General features: G+C 42.3%; 1 long non-coding RNA gene across 1 annotated transcript; it reads left to right on the top strand.

The window, feature by feature from the left end:
- Positions 1–8,500: 8,500 nt before the first annotated feature.
- Positions 8,501–16,635, top strand: LOC127313349 (uncharacterized). The gene is made up of 3 exons (XR_011748250.1): positions 8,501–8,644; positions 8,838–8,916; positions 16,292–16,635. It is a non-coding gene; the product is annotated as an uncharacterized lncRNA (long non-coding RNA).
- The last annotated feature ends 1,090 nt before the right edge of the window (positions 16,636–17,725 follow it).

The raw sequence follows: 17,725 nt of genomic DNA, 5'->3' as shown, positions 1-17,725 counted from the left end.
CAGTTTAGGCTTGAACTAGTTAGCGAAGGATACCTCGCCAGCATTGAACTCCAACCCACCCTGATTAGTCAGATCAAAGAAGCTCAGAAAGGAAATGCTAGCATTGACGGAATCAAGAACCAAATAGCCGCCGGAAAGGCACCGGAATTCACCGTAGATGAGGAAGGAGTGCTATGGTATAACAAGCGCCTTTGCGTGCCATCAGACTCAGAGTTGAAGCAAGTTATTCTGAAAGAAGCTCACGACACCCTGTACTCCATTCACCCCGGAGGAACCAAGATGTACCAGGATTTGAAGGAACAATTCTGGTGGCATGGAATGAAGAGAGAAATTGGAAGCTACATCGCCAAGTGTGACATCTGTCAAAGAGTCAAAGCAGAACACCAATGCCCCGCAGGACTATTGCAACCCCTACAGATTCCCGAATGGAAGTGGGATTCCGTAGGAATGGACTTCATCACCGGACTGCCCAAATCTAGTAAAGGAAATGATTCCATCTGGGTAGTGGTCGACAGACTAACCAAAGTCGCCCACTTCATCCCCGTCAAGACCACCTATCAAGGACCGAGACTCGCAGAGTTATATATCTCAAGGATAGTCAGCCTGCACGGAACCCCGAAGTCGATAGTATCCGACAGAGGATCCCAATTCACCTCCAGTTACGCGAGAAAATACATGAAGGACTCGGAACTCGTCTGAATTTCAGCACAGCCTATCACCCGCAGACAGATGGACAGACTGAAAGAGTCAACCAGATACTCGAAGATATGTTGAGAGCATGTGTGCTAGAGTATGGATCTAAGTGGGAAGACTGCTTGCCATACGCAGAATTCTCGTACAACAACAGCTACCAAGCCAGCTTGCAGATGGCCCCCTTCGAAGCACTGTACGGAAGGAAGTGCCGTACCCCTCTGAATTGGTCGGAAGTAGCAGAGAGTCAAGTCTTTGGACCAGATATTCTCCGAGAAGCCGAAGAGAAGGTTCACAAGATCCGCGAGTACCTCAAGACAGCCCAATCAAGACAGAAGAGCTACGCCGACAAGAGACGCCGAGAGATGACCTTCGAGATCGGAGATTTCGTATATCTCAAAGTGTCCCCTCTTAAAGGAATGCAGAGATTCCAGCTTAGAGGAAAGCTCGCACCCCGATATGTCGGACCTTTCAAAGTCCTGAGTCGCCGAGGAGAAGTATCCTATCAGCTGGAGTTACCAGAAGAAATGTCAGCGGTGCACAATGTGTTTCACATCTCGCTACTCCGGAAGTGCTTAGAAGTGCCTGAGAAGACCGAGGTTTTCAAGAACATCAACCATCGAGCTGTGGATATCAACTCAGATCTGACATACCGCGAAGTACCTATTCGCATCCTGGAAGAAGCTTTCAGAACCACCCGCACCCGAAGTATTAAGTTTCTAAAGATCCAATGGAGTAACCACACCGAAGAAGAAGCCACTTGGGAGAGAGAAGACTTTATGAGGACTGAGTACCCAGATCTCTTTAGTGCCTAGTTTTCTCAGATCTCGGGATGAGATCTTTTGTAAGGGGGAAGGGTTTGTAACATCCCAAGTTTCAACAATAATAAACAAGAAAGATAAATTCCCCAAACTCAAAATTTGCAATTAACAAAAACTTTTTATATGCATATAGTGCCACATATAGTTTCTTGCATTGGAGTGATTTCTTTTGTGCAATTGCCATGATGAGTGTTAGTATGATTAACAATTGCTAATTGAACCCTAACAAAGATCACCAAACCCTAAATTGAGGAGAATAGAAGAAAATGGGAAAAACCCATATTTCACTTACATACACAATATGCCAAATTGCAAATCCTCAACCTAGGCCATAATTGCTTGCTCCCTTGCTTGTAAAATACTTCAATATGATAAACTAACACAATTGCATCAATGGATCAACAATCAAACACAAGGAAATCAAAATTCTTACATACATATGATAATGGTCACTTGTCACCAAAATAATTTCTTCACTACTTTACCCCTCTGGTTTTCTCATTTCTTGAACTAAACTTGGTCAACCAAAGCCATGTCATCCAAGACCATGTCAAGGTGAGTAACTTTGATGTTGACCACCATGGCTAGAGTTGACTAGGTTGACCAGTATAAAGGTGACAAGTAGGGATGCTGAAATAAAGAGAAGATCATGTCACATTTGACATTTTGCAAAACAACTCCAAATTGAACCCCACCACCACCATTCTAACCCATAATTAATATGTTTAAGATCCACCAAAAAGAATTTCAAAATTCAAATAAAAATCTCATGCGGCCATTGTGTCGAACACTTGGCAGGCATCATTTCCAGTTTGTGTTACACTCTTTGGTCCATCGGATTCTTGCCTAAACCCACTTTAACCTGTGATCATCACACCCTCTTACACCCCCTGCTCACCCCAGTACCTGCCTTGGTCGTTTAAAGTGAGAGAAAGGGGAGAGAAAACCCTAAACTAAGCATGCCGTGGCCATGCCGGCCACCTTTGGCATCTCCACCTCTGGCCACCATTTCAACCTATCCCCTTGTCCTGGAGCATCTACAACACTCAAGGACGACGAGGGTACAAGCCCCAGCAACGCCAATGCTCGGCATTGGCCAGAACGCGCGCGCCCAAAGTTGGCCAGGACGTGCCAGCACGCGCGGTGACCGCGCTCTGGCGTCGCCAGGACAACACGCGCTCGAGCACCTCCGTCCTCCTCTGGCCAAGCTACGCCTGCGTCGAGCATCGCCTCCCCGCCCTCTACACGCCAGACATCATCCCTAGCCTGCCCCTGCTCCGTCGCCGTCGTCCTCGACCAAATGATGCCGCACGCTCTGCCGCACACCCTGCAAGCGCTCGAGCTCTCCCATCGCCCTTTTCTCGGTCTCGATACAGGTTGAGCATCTCCAGTACACCAGCTAGCCGTAGCAGTCCTTGCCTTGCCCCTTCGAGCACCCCAAGCACCGCGCCATGGCCGTTCCTTCTCAGCACCCCGCGGCCAACCATCGACACTATAAATAGGGGCGATCGGCTCCTCCCTTCTGCACACAATCCACTCCCCTCTACTCACTGAGCCACCTCCACCCACCAATTTCACCAGTCCTCGCCGGAGCTGCTCGAATCGAGAGCTCGAAGCCGCCGGAGCCCGCGGAAGCTCTGCTTCGATTGGAGCCTCCCCGAGCGCCGCCGCTGCCCCAAGCTCTTCCTCATCTACTTCCACTTCTCCGCGCACACTGCCAGCCACCTGCAACGGCCTGGTAGGCTCTTCCACCCCCTAGGCTCGCCGCCAGTGAGCTCGTCGCTCGTCGGAGACGACGACGGCCACTGACCGTCGGATCGTGTTCTAATCCTACGGCCTAACGCGCGTGCCGCTTCGGCGTTTAAAGAGCCAGCGACGGGTGGCCCCCACCTCGTCAGGGCAGCCCACCCGCACCGGTTGCTAGTTGGGCTGCGAAGTGAGATTTAAATCTGTTTCGGCCCGTTTAGCTTTCCCGCCTAGCCCATCAATTCAAATTCGGATTTAATCTTTATTCAAATTGCCCTGCTGATGGTTTAGTAAAATTTGAATAGTTTAAAATCTGCCAAACCAAATTTAGCAAACTTTATACCGTTGGAAAGCCCATGAATTTATCTAACAAATGCCACTGGCCCCACCTCCAATTTCATAGTAGAATTAATTTGATAAAAAAGACAAGACAGGGACTTTTGAACATTCAAACTTTATTTAAAATTTAACCAGAATAGATTTTGAATTGATTCCAATTCTAATAAATCACAAATGATGTCCTCTAATTGATTATGCAATAATATAGACATGTTGTTTGTATGATCATGGACTAGATCAAATAAAATGGCTATGTAGTCAATTCTAGAGCAATTGAAATTGGAATTCAAACTCAACCCTATTATGAGAGCTACCTCTCATTTAAATTTTGATCCTAAGTAATATAACCAGGGGGAATGACTTAGGCTAATGAACCCTTGAGAATTATTACTTATAGATTTTAATTCATTTAAATGTTAAGTATTCAAACTATGTGAAGTGTAGCACTTCAATTAAATGATACTCACATATAATAGATATGGAATGTTGACTTTGGGTCAACCTATATTTCATACCTTATTATTATATGAAGAGATTAAATCTTAATAAGAGGTAATGAGAAGAAATGAATTCCTCTAAGGATCTACATACCAAATTTAAGAAATAGGAATAATGAGAGGAAACTATTTTCTTGAAATAAAGACTAATCCAATAATCCACCATGCCATGTTTGATTGATGATAGGATTAGTGTGTGAACTCTTTTGAGTGTTTCTAGTTTGGTATGTGAGCTTGGTTTAGTATTTATACCTCGTATTCGTATATAGACGCTAGTAACGAGGAATACCAAGAGGAGGAGGCCTACTCTCAGGAAGAAGAAGAGAACTTCGATAACTACCCAGCTCAAGGCAAGCTAACCCTTGCTAAACACAAGTGCTTAGCTCTACAAGAGCAAAGGCACCATCACACTTTACTTTTATGTATTACCTATCCCATGTTTTTACTTACATTTACTTTTGCTTATTTATTTCAAAGTACTTTTTGATGTATGATTCACTTGGTCTAGAGTAGAACAATACTTGAAGTTAGCTTAGCACAAATCAAAGCTAGTTAGCACCCCTCATATAGTTGCTAGTGCTAATCAATTAAAATTGACTACTCTAGATGGGAACATGGTGAAGTGAAATGACTTTGAAAGAAAGTAAAGTGGAGGTGGATATGAACAAGAGAAGATGGTGATTTTTGATAAAATTGATGATTGGGTTTGAATGCGATACCCTTCCAATTATACAAGTACCCCCACAATACCTGATTATGGGTAGGGCTTAACTAGAAACTTGTGTATTTTAGTATGGGTTCCCTCTGAACAAACATCATAGGGGTTACGCCGAGGCTGCCTCCGTTAAGTGTGGAATGATGTTGAAATGAGGTGAATGTACGGCCCAAGCCCTGTGCAGTTTCTGGGTTAACTGCGGTTTCCACCGGGAGGCCAAGCTCATGGGGAGAGGTGCTCATACTAGCATATATAAGTGAAAGGTTTCGATTGATGATCCGTGTACTGTGTTACGATGATTCGGGGTTATCCTCGACGGATGTAATCAAAAGTTGTGGCACAAGAGTACAACCTCTGCAGAGTGTTAAACCTATTCGAATAGCCGTGTCCACGGTTACGGACGATTGGAAATGCCATACTATCTCCGTTATCATTAAAATGTTTTGATCCTAGAAATGAATGGTGAATTGAAAGGTGATATTAAGGTGAACCATAATGAGTTGTGGGAATGACACTAATGTTCCCACTTGAGTTAGTCTAGCACCTGATAAGGCTTTACTAAATGTTTATCAAACTAAAACTTGGCTTTATGCAAATAAACCTAGAGCTTAGTACCCCCTTGTTACCCTTAATGAGTATTTATCATAGAGTTAGTTTGCGAGTACTTTAAAAGTACTCATGGCTTTGCCCTGGCTATTCAAATGCCAGACTATGAAGGAGAGCACCAGTATCAGGATGACGGACAACAGGACGTCTACGATAACTAGGATCGTCTTCTAACGTCAAGCGTTGCCTGTGGAATAGATAGTCCACTACTACTTCGCTTCCGCTACTATTTGTGATGTTGAACAATATATTCGTGTAATATTGGATCATGTGATCTATGGTTGTAAGACAATATGTGTTGTAATAAATGATGACTCTATGCTACTTACTATTATGTCTCGCAAAAACATTATTCCTGGGATTGCGGTGTACGGCATAATAGGCATCTGGACTTAAAAATCCGGGTGTTGACAACGCCCAACCGTAGCCTACCTAGCTCCTCGGACGCGTCGAACGCCACTACCTCTTCGGAAGAGGTGACAAGAAGGAAGCGCTTCTGTGAGGACGACACAGGGCCGTCAAAGAAGTAGTTTTAAAAATTAGTTCATATTTTTCGAAGTTTTTATGTGTAATTTGTTACAATATGTTGCACTACTTTGAAAATCTCGGTTGTACCTACAAATTTCTTCTCTCTATGGAAATAAAAATGCAAAAAAAACAAACAATAAGTTATTTTAATATCTGAGGGGGCGTTTGCGGGATGCGGTTGGGGAGCGACGTCCCCCAAACTTAGCACGAAGAGAACGCGTCCGTCAAACGCTCGATCTGGCGCGTTTGGGAGACAATTTGGGGGACGCGGCTGGAGATGCTCTTAGCATTCTTCATGTATCACTAATTAGTGGACAATTTAGCAAGATGACGGATAAGGAGATTTTTGGCTTCCGAGCACTCTTGATATGTTATTTTTCTAAAATTAAAATGGAAAATCATATTTATAGTTTTTAAAAATGAAAATAATTTCAGATGTATTTAATGATGTATCCCATAAACTTGGAAAATTTCAATTTTGAATAATTTGTATTTTGATCTATAAAAAAATAAAAAAATATGCATTTGATTGTGCATATTTTCAAATCTCCAAATTTATCAATTTTTTTATTTTTATGTAGCTCACACAATACAAACGACGTCACCTCAGGATAATGCATGCTCGTATGATACACCATTGATAATTAATGTCCAGATTTTTTTTAGATGATGCCTTTTAGAACACACAAGTTAGTTTGTGCAGATTTGAACTCATGACCTAGAAATAGGCAACAGAGCCTTCAACGACCTTAGCTAGGATAGTGTTTTATGAACTCTATATAGAGATATAGAGACACTTTATATAAAGATGTATATAAAGAGTAGAGTAGCGTTTTTGACTTAGACCATGCACTACGTGGAGTCGGCTCAACCAAAAATGTGTCAGACTAAGAATCATTTGTAAATTTGCTGCTATGTGTTGAATCGGTTGTGGACTCCGGATTGCCCCACTCTTGAATAAACAACTATCACCTTTCTAGCTAATTTCCTCACAGTTTTGCCAAAGGATCCATATGTGCATGCAAAGAGAAGCCAACCAAAAATGTTGATTTGCTTTTCTTGTCAGAACTTAGGAACCGATGCCCCACTATGTGGGTGAGCCGGTTCATAGCACACTATGGTTCGCTTTTCATGCACATAGTGCATGGTCTTAGTACGCTGCACTATATACTGTAACACCACACGCAAAGGCGCCGCTACCAACACGATCCATGGAACCTTCTTGCCACCCCACCAAGGTCCACACTGTCATCGTAGCATAACATCACACTTCTCCATACAAGATAGTAAGCTTGCACGTGCAACACACGTCTCATACCGTGTCATAAAAAATATTGTGAATCCTATTTCTTTTTTAGCTTGCACATGTCTTCACATATAATTAAAAATCATATACGTATTTTATAATTAGTTACACAACTATTTAAAAAATTAAGCAACATTCTCCAAGCTAGTCTCCGTCATTTTCCAAGCATTGATTTCTAATATTATGATCATTCAATTTCGAGTATCGATCACATTTTACAATCTATGGTATCCGTGTCGTCTTCATCATTCTCCAAGTATCGAATTCTAAAATTATCATCATTAATTTCCGAATCCACAAAAATAACAACTACTGCTTTCATACTAAAGGAGAGCGGATAACCCTAATAAACCACTATGAAGAGTGGTTTGTTTGTAAAACGTGCCATATGAATCTATCAAGTGGTAGTCATGGCTAGTTTTCAAATTATGACTGAAATAGGTAGGTAGCGAAACATACACAGAAGTGTCGAATAAAATATCTTTCGTGAAATATTTCATGGAATTTAACATCTAAAGGTATAATTGATGCCCCCCCCAAGGGGGCCTCACAACGATCTGAGCACGCGAGCCATTGGATCTTTACAGTGCGTTGATCTTGGCCGTTTGTTCTAGGTGAGCTACGCATCTGCTGGTGGCTGAGTGGGTGTCCCCCACGTTTCCCTCCCTAGATGAAGCCAAGAAACAGCGCAATTCTACCCACTTGTGCCTACGCGCGGGACCAACATTCATCTGGGTCCAGGGTGAGTTTTGGCTGGGTTACTTGTGGCTGCGGGCGTAGGGGTCGGTGGACGTGGTGGGTCTGTGGGATGCGTGGGCGGCCTCCCATTTGCTCCTCTCTCTCGATCAGGCCAACGAACCCTAGGCCAATCCCCGCAGCCGCCGCCCCTCTCCAATCCCCCCAATCCCCCGTCCCTCTCTCCCCCAATCCCCTCAAGATCCACTCCCCTCCTTCACTGCCACTCCATTTGCTTGTTTTCTCTTTGGCTGGAGCAGGGGGGAAGGGGAGCATGGCTCCATGGTTGGGGAGGTGGAGGTCAACGTGGTGAAGCCACGAGGGAAATCTGACAACGGTGATGTGCTCCGCCTCCAGCTGCTCCGATGACCTCTCCCTCCTCCTAAGTGGTCTGCTCCTCCTCCCCCTCCTTCAATTGTTGTGTGGCTCGAGGAGAGCGGCCAGGGGCATCCTCCGTCTCCTCCAAGCTGTGCTGACATGCATGTCTCTCTATCTCATGATTTCCTTCTCTGCGATTTGGAAGGGTATCCTTCTCCCTGTAGCGATTTACAAGGGGTTCCTTCTCTCTGCAGCGATTTGGAAGGGGGAAGTGAGGATATTGCGGGGGAGATGAAGTGGACGCCTGAAATTTGCCTCCGAAAGCCATGAAGAACTCGATTCAGTTCGGTTGGCTGGTTTCCCTTCTTTTCTTGCAAGGGATGTTATTTTGTTCATGGTTCTCTCCTATTAGATGCAGTCCTCTTGTTCGTGTTTGGTTCACACATTATTCGTGTTAGTTTTCTTTTGGATTGAGTGTCTTTGCTTTGATCATTTTGTCAATTTGTTTTGATTATTTTTCCTGCAACTATTCACAGGTTAATCCCATGCTGATCTGAGATGGAAGGATGTGGCTTTTACATAAGAAAGCATTAGTTTTCATTGACTGGACATAAGGTACTTTTCGTATATATTTTATTATGTGTTCTTGATATAGGTACAAGATCGGCTGATAGGGTATATGAATATTGTGCCCTACTGGCTAGATTAGTTTCCTCCCATTCTTGACACCAGACCATGTCCATAGGTGATGTTCTTAATGTTTATGCTTAGATGGAAGAAATAAATTGATCTGAAATTAGATTTTTGAAAGCTTAGATAGATAGTATTTTTTATTGTGAGTTGATAGTTACATTGTGGGCATGGTTATTCCATCGTCAGCTTTGTTTCCGCCGAGTCCTATGGCGCGGTGATAACGCGTGAAGCACACGTCCGTTGGGAACCCCAAGAGGAAGGTGTGATGCGTGCAGCAGCAAGTTTTCCCTCAGTAAGAAACCAAGGTTATCGAACCAGTAGGAGATGAAGGCCACGTGAAGGTTGTTGGTGGAGGAGTGTAGTGTGGCGCAACACCAGGGATTCCGGCGCCAACGTGGAACCTGCACAACACAATCGAAGTACTTTGCCCCAACTTAACAATGAGGTTGTCAATCTCACCGGCTTGCTGTAAACAAAGGATTAAACGTATGGTGTGGAAAATGATGTTTCTTTGCGAAGAACAGCAGAGAACAATGATTGCAGTAGATTGTATTCAGATGTAAAAGAATGGACCGGGGTCCACAGTTCACTAGCGGTGTCTCTCCAATAAGAAATAGCATGTTGGGTGAACAAATTACAGTTGGGCAATTGAGAAATAGAGAGGGCATAACAATGCACATACATATCATGATGACTAATATGAGATTTACTTAGGGCATTACGACAAATTACATAGACCGCTATCTAGCATGCATCTATGCCTAAAAAGTCCACCTTCGGGTTAGCATCCGCACCCCTTCCAGTATTAAGTTGCAAACAACAGACAATTGCATTAAGTATGGTGCGTAATGTAATCAACACAAATATCCTTAGCCAAAGCATTGATGTTTTATCCCTAGTGGCAACATCACATCCACAACCTTAGAACTTTCTGTCACTGTCCCAGATTCAATGGAGGCATGAACCCACTATCGAGCATAAATACTCCCTCTTGGAGTCACAAGTATCAACGGAGAGCATGCAAGATCATAAACAACACATATATGATAGATCAATAATCAACTTGATATAGTATTCCATATTCATCGGATCCCAACAAACACAACATGTAGCATTACAAATAGATGATCTTGATCATGATAGGCAGCTCACAAGATCTAAACATGATAGCGCATGAGGAGAAGACAACCATCTAGCTACTGCTATGGACCCATAGTCCAAGGATGAACTACTCACACATCAGTCCGGAGGTGATCATGGTGATGTAGAGTCCTCCGGGTGATGATTGCCCTCTCCGGCAGGGTGCCGGAGGCGATCTCCTGAATCCCCCGAGATGGGATTGGCGGCGGCGTCTCTGGAACTTTTTCCATATCGTGGCTCTCGGTAATAGGTTTTCGCGACGGAGAGTTTAAGTAGGCGGAAGGGCAGAGTCGGAGGAGGCACGAGGGCCCCACACCATAGGGCGGCGCGGGCCCCATGCTGGCCGCGCGGCCCTGTGGTGTCGGCGCCTCGTGGCCCCACTTCGTATCCTATTCGGTCTTATGGAAGCTCCGTGGAAAAATAAGACCCTGGGCGTTCGTTTCGTCCAATTCCGAGAATATTTCCTGTGTAGGATTTCTGAAATCAAAAACAGCACAAAACAGGAACCGGTGCTTCAACATTTTGTTCATAGGTTAGTGCCGGAAAATGCGTATAAATGAAGTGAAGTGTGTATAAAACATGTGAGTATTGTCATAAAACTAGCATGGAACATAAGAAATTATAGATACGTTTGAGACGTATCAAGCATCCCCAAGCTTAGTTCCTACTCGCCCTCGAGTAGGTAAACGATAACAAGGATAATTTCTGAAGTGACATGCTACTGTCATAATCTTGATCAATACTATTGTAAAGCATATGAGATGAATGAAGTGATTCGAAGCAATGGTAAAGACAATGATTAAACAACTGAATCATATAGCAAAGACTTTTCATGAATAGTACTTTCAAGACAAGCATCAATAAGACTTGCATAGGAGTTAACTCATAAAGCAATAAATTCTTAGTAGAAAGTTTTGAAGCAACACAAAGGAAGATATAAATTTCAGCAGTTGCTTTCAACTTCAACATGTATATCTCATGGATAATTGTCAACACAAAGTAATATGATGAATGCAAATAAGCAAGTATGTAGGAATCAATGCACATAGTTGACACAAGTGTTTGCTTCTAAGATAGAAAGAAGTAGGTAAACTGACTCAACATAAAGTAAAAGAAAGGCCCTTCGCAGAGGGAAGTATGGATTACTATTTTTGTGCTAGAGCTTTTATTTTGAAAACATAGAAACAATTTTGTCAACGGCAGTAATAATTCATATGTGTTATACATAAGACATCCTATAAGTTGCAAGCCTCATGCATAGAATACCAATAGTGCTCGCACCTTGTCCTAATTAGCTTGGATTTACATGGATTATCATTGCATAACATATGTTTCAACCAAGTGTCACAAAGGGGTACCTCTATACCGCATGTACAAAGGTCCAAGGAGATAGATCGCATTTGACTTCTCGTTTTTGATAGATCTCAACTAAGGACATCCATACCGGGACAACATAGAAAACAGATAATGTACTCCTCTTTAATGCATAAGTATTCAACAACAGATAATATTCTCATAAGAGATTGAGGATTGATGTCCAAACTGAAACTTCCACCATGATTCATGGCTTTAGTTAGCGGCCCAATGTTCTTCTCTAACAATATGCATACTCAAACCATTTGATCATGATAAATCACCCTTACTTCAGACAAGACGAACATGCATAGCAACTCACATGATATTCAACAAAGGTGTAATAGTTGATGGCGTCCCCAGAAACATGGTTACCGCTCAACAAACAACTTATAAGAAATAAGATACATAAGCTACATATTCTTTACCACAATAGTTTTTAAGGCTATTTTCCCATGAGCTATATATTGCAAAGACAAGGAATGAAATTTTAAAGGTAGCACTCAAGCAATTTACTTTGGAATGGCAGAGAAATACCACGTAGTAGGTAGGTATGGTGGACACAAATGGCATAGTTTTTGGCTCAAGGTTTTGGATGCACGAGAAGAATTCCCTCTCAGTACAAGGCTTTGGCTAGCAAGGTTGTTTGAAGCAAACCCAAGTATGAACCGGTATAGCAAAACATACATAAGAACATATTGCAAGCATTATAAGACTCTACACTGTCTTCCTTGTTGTTCAAACACTTCACCAGAAAATATCTAGACTTTAGAGAGACCAATCATACAAACCAAATTTCAACAAGCTCTATGGTAGTTCTTCATTAATAGGTGCAAAGTACATGTTGCAAGAGCTTAAACATGATCTATTTGAGCAAAACAATTGCCAAGTATCAAATTATTTAAGACAATATACCAATTACCACATGAAGCATTTTCTGTTTCCAACCATATAACAATGAACGAAGCAGTTTCAACCTTCGCCATGAACATTAAAAGTAAAGCTAAGAACACCAGTGTTCATATGAACGAGCGGAGCGTGTATCTCTCCCAAACAAAGAATGCTAGGATCCGATTTTATTCAAACAAAAACAAAAATAAAAACATACAGACGCTCCAAGTAAAGCACATAAGATGTGACGGAATAAAAATATAGTTTCACTAGAGGTGACCTGATAAGTTGTCGATGAAGAAGGGGATGCCTTGGGCATCCCCAAGCTTAGATGCTCGAGTCTTCTTGAAATATGCAGGGATGACCCACGGGGGCATCCCCAAGCTTAGACTTTTCACTCTTCTTGATGATGTTGTATCATCCTCCTCTCTTGACCCTTGAAAACTTCCTCCACACCAAACTCAAAACAAACTAATTACAGGGTTAGTGCATAATCAAAAATTCACATATTCAAAGGTGACACAATCATTCTTAACACTTCTGGACATTGCCCAAAGCTACTGAAAGTTAATGGAACAAAGAAATCCATTCAACATAGCAAAAGAGGCAATGCGAAATAAAAGGCAGAATCTGTCAAAACAGAACAGTCCGTAAATTCGAATTTTTTAGAGGCACATAACATGCTCAGATGAAAAAGCTCAAATTGAATGAAAGTTGTGTACATATCTGAGGATCACTCATGAAAATTGGCAGATTTTTCTGAGTTATCTACAGAGAGGCCTACTCAAATTCGTGACAGCAAGAAATCTGTTTCTGTGCAGTAATCCAAATCTAGTATCAACCTTATTATCAAAGACTTTACTTGGCACAACAATGCAATAAAATAAAGATAAGGAGAGGTTGCTACAGAAGTAACAACTTCCAAGATTCAAATATAAAACAAAATTGCTGTACTAAAATAATGGGTTGTCTCCCATAAGCGCTTTTCTTTAACGCCTTTCAGCTAGGCGCAGAAAGTGTGAATCAAGTCTTATCGAGAGATGAAGCATTAACAGAGGGGTTTGGAGTTTTCTCAACTATGCATTGTATCTTGTCTATGTAAGGAACTCCTCTTTCGTTACTCTTAGGCTTACTATCCTCATCAAACAAATTTTCAGGAACAAGCCAAGCATAATTATTTTCTAGAGCTTCATGCATTCCTAGGAGCTTACTAGGTATCAGTACTTTAATCTCCCCCTCAGCATTGACTTTATTAGTGTACTTTAATCTATCTTCGTCCATCTTTTCAAGTGTTTTTGTAAAATCGGTATAAAAGCCAAGTCTCTTATGCCTAATAAAAACTTTTCTAGCTTCTTTAGCTATATCACCAAATTCTCTAAGAAGGACCTCTAAAACAAAATCTCTCTTTTCTCCCATTTCCATATCAGAGAGTGTAAGAAACATATGTTGCATTATAAGATTGAGATTAACAAATCTAGTTTCCAACATGTGTACTAAAGAGGCAGTAGCACTTTCATAAGTAGGAACAACTTTTACCAAGTGTCTATCTTCAAAATCTCTAACCGTACTAACATGAGTGAAAAATGCTTCTATATTATCTCTTCCAATGATAGACCCTTGCCCTACTGGTATATCTTTCAGAGTGAACTTAGGAGGAAGCATGATGAAATAAAAAAAAGGTAAATAAAGTAAATGCAAGTAACTATTTTTTTGTGTTTTTAATATAGAGAACACAAACAAGACAGTAAATAAAGTAAAGCAAGTAACTAATTTTTTTGTATTTTTGATATAAAGAAAGCAAACAAAGCAGTAAATAAAATAAAGTAAAGCAAGACAATAACAAAGTAAAGAGATTGGATGTGGGAGACTCCCCTTGCAGCGTGTCTTGATCTCCCCGGCAACGGCGCTAGAAGAAGAGCTTGATAACGCGTGAAGCACACGTCCGTTGGGAACCCCAAGAGGAAGGTGTGATGCGTACAGCAGCAAGTTTTCCCTTAGTAAGAAACCAAGGTTATCGAACCAGTAGGAGATGAAGGCCACGTGAGGGTTGTTGGTGGAGGAGTGTAGTGCGGCGCAACACAAGGGATTCCGGCGCCAACGTGGAACCTGCACAACATAATCAAAATACTTTGCCCCAACTTAACAGTGAGGTTGTCAATCTCACCGGCTTGCTGTAAACAAAGGATTAAACGTATGGTGTGGAAAATGATGTTTGTTTGCGAAGAACAGCAGAGAAAAATGATTGCAGTAGATTGTATTAAGATGTAAAAGAATGGCCGGGGTCCACAGTTCACTAGCGGTGTCTCTCCAATAAGAAATAGCATGTTGGGTGAACAAATTACAGTTGGGCAATTGATATAGAGAGGGCATAACAATGCACATACATATCATGATGACTAATATGAGATTTACTTAGGGCATTACGACAAATTACATAGACCGCTATCCAGCATGCATCTATGCCTAAAAAGTCCACCTTCGGGTTAGCATCCGCACCCCTTCCAGTATTAAGTTGCAAACAACAGACAATTGCATTAAGTATGGTGCGTAATGTAATCAACAAAAATATCCTTAGACAAAGCATTGATGTTTTATCCCTAGTGGCAACAGCACATCCACAACCTTAGAATTTTCTCACATCGTCCTGCATTCAATGGAGGCATGAACCCACTATCGAGCATAAATACTCCCTCTTGGAGTCACAAGTATCAACTTGGCCAGAGCCTCTACTAGCAACGGAGAGCATGCAAGATCATAAACAGCACATATATGATAGATCAATAATCAACTTGACATAGTATTCCATATTCATCGGATCCCAACAAACACAGCATGTAGCATTACAAATAGATGATCTTGATCATGATAGGCAGCTCACAAGATCTAAACATGATAGCACATGAGGAGAAGACAACCATCTAGCTACTGCTATGGATCCATAGTCCAAGGATGAACTACTCACACATCAGTCCGGAGGCGATCATGATGATGTAGAGTCCTCCGGGTGATGATTCCCCTCTCCGGCAGGGTGCCGGAGGCGATCTCCTGAATCCCCCGAGATGGGATTGGCGGCGGCGGCGTCTCTGGAAATTTTTCTGTATCATGGCTCTCGGTAATAGGGTTTTTGCGACAGAGAGTTTAAGTAGGCGGAAGGGCAGAGTCGGAGGAGGCACGAGGGCCCCACACCATAGGGGGCCGCGGGCCCCATGCTGGCCGCGCGGCCCTGTGGTGTCGGTGCCTCGTGGCCCCACTTCGTATCCTCTTCAGTCTTCTGGAAGCTCCGTGGAAAAATAAGACCCTGGGCGTTCGTTTCGTCCAATTCCGAGAATATTTCCTGTGTAGGATTTCTGAAATCAAAAACAGCACCAAACAGGAACTGGCGCTTCGGCATCTTGTTAATAGGTTAGTGCCGGAAAATGCGTATAAATGATATGAAGTGTGTATAAAATATGTGAGTATTGTCATAAAACTAGCATGGAACATAAGAAATTATAGATACATTTGAGACGTATCACGCGGCTACGAGGGATCCCAAATGCCACCATCGCAAGGGAGCTCGCCCTGCAGGGTGGGCCTTAGCCGTGGTGAGCACATCCTCCTTGAGGCACGCTGCAACCTTGATGCTTCACAATACCGCCACTGTTCTACTCGTCCATGGCATGGCCCTCCCAATTGTCATCGTCCCCATGAAATAGGTCTTCCACTCCCTATCCCCCTTCCTCTTTCTCTCTGAATTTTCTCATGAACTCCTTAGTGCAGTGGCTCACCGGGTAAGAGGCCCAGAGGTAGGACATCAAGGCGGTTGTTTCCCCTGCTATCGTCCTATTTGAGCTTTCCTTTTGTTAGTATGTTGATCTTTTGGGTGTGAAATCAGTACATCATGTGGCTGAAATGATGCCCTGCTGTCTTGCAGGTCCTATATGATTTCTTGTATGAGGGAAACAATGCGGGAGTTATGGAGAGACGCAGGTCCAAGGTATTATGTTGACCCGGATATTGCCGTCATGTGTGTCGGCTACGAGGCTCGGCCTCCTCCAACCCCACCCCTCATCAGGGCCCACGACAACAAAGTTATACCTTGACACAGAGACACATCAACAAAATGCACAAGGCTGACACTATGACAGTAGCTTGATTAGTTAGTATTTGTGCTCTTGTGCGCCTTCGTGCTTTGTGCATTCTTTCATTTTTAATACTGTGTTTATCAGCATCTCTGGAATTTTCCATCCTTTGGATTTTGCTTGACATGGATTCTACTTTTTACAAGTGTTCATCTTGCTGGATATATTTGCTTGGGTACTATCATGGGCGATATATCCACTCTGTTCGGTTCTACGCAAGATTCTGCTCTATTCTTCATAAGTTTAAGAACTTGTTGTGATTTGATATGAGTTTAGTTGCCAATTTTCTTGTGCTCAGTAGCGAAATGTGCTTGACTTTGTTTAATCCGTTATCCATAATGTGAGCAAATTTTCGTGGGAAATTTAAGAGTAGTTGTGTCACCGCTAAATATTTTTAGCAGTAGCAAGCTGAGCCAGAAGGCAAGCTTGCTTATTCACTTGAGGTCCTCGTATGTTCTTGTTAGAATTGCATTTCTAAATTTCACATTTTTTGTATTTTTGTGGCAAAACTTACAAGCAACTTCTGTCATGGGCCATCTAATGAATATTGCCTTCTATAGTTCAGTGAGGTGAAGCACAGTATCAAAGTTGGTTGCTTCTTATATTGATATCATCAACAGAAGTGCACCAGCCCACAACTAAATGATGGGTTTATTCATACTGATGCTAAGTAGGCAAAGTATTCGATTTCCCGTCAAATACTTTGCTTATGTACTAATATGATTTTAAGTATGAAAATAGGCTCGCACTTTTTAGGTTATATATATATATATATATATTTATATATATATATATATATATATATATATATATATAATTTAATAGACTCGCATCCTACATGTGGTACTTATTCAGTTTGGCCTATCTTATTCTTCAAAGTGAATTTCTTGTTTAAACATGCCCTTGGTTGTTTCTTGATATTTCCGTGCCTCTGTGATTTTAGATACTCCCTCCAATCCCTGTGCAGCTGCCAGAAAACATATCTTGTTGCCGATGCCCAACAAGGTATCTTCCAAAATCTCAATCTGTGTGTGCTTGCTTGCTGTTGCGCCTGCTTCCTTTGCAGCGAGGCTTTTTGCTTGATGGTGTGCTCTGATGGTGTTGATTTTGTCCTGCTGGGTTGATGTTTGATGGCGCGGGAGCAGGAGAAGATGATGAGGGCGATGCGCCGCCCTCATGTCGATGGTCAGCCATACGATTGATCCTAGGTTTTTATCTCTCGGTTA

The sequence above is a fragment of the Lolium perenne genome, chromosome 7 (assembly GCF_019359855.2).
Source record: "Lolium perenne isolate Kyuss_39 chromosome 7, Kyuss_2.0, whole genome shotgun sequence".
In the NCBI taxonomy this organism is placed as follows: domain Eukaryota; kingdom Viridiplantae; phylum Streptophyta; class Magnoliopsida; order Poales; family Poaceae; genus Lolium; species Lolium perenne.
This window is presented reverse-complemented; position numbering and strand designations above follow the sequence as displayed.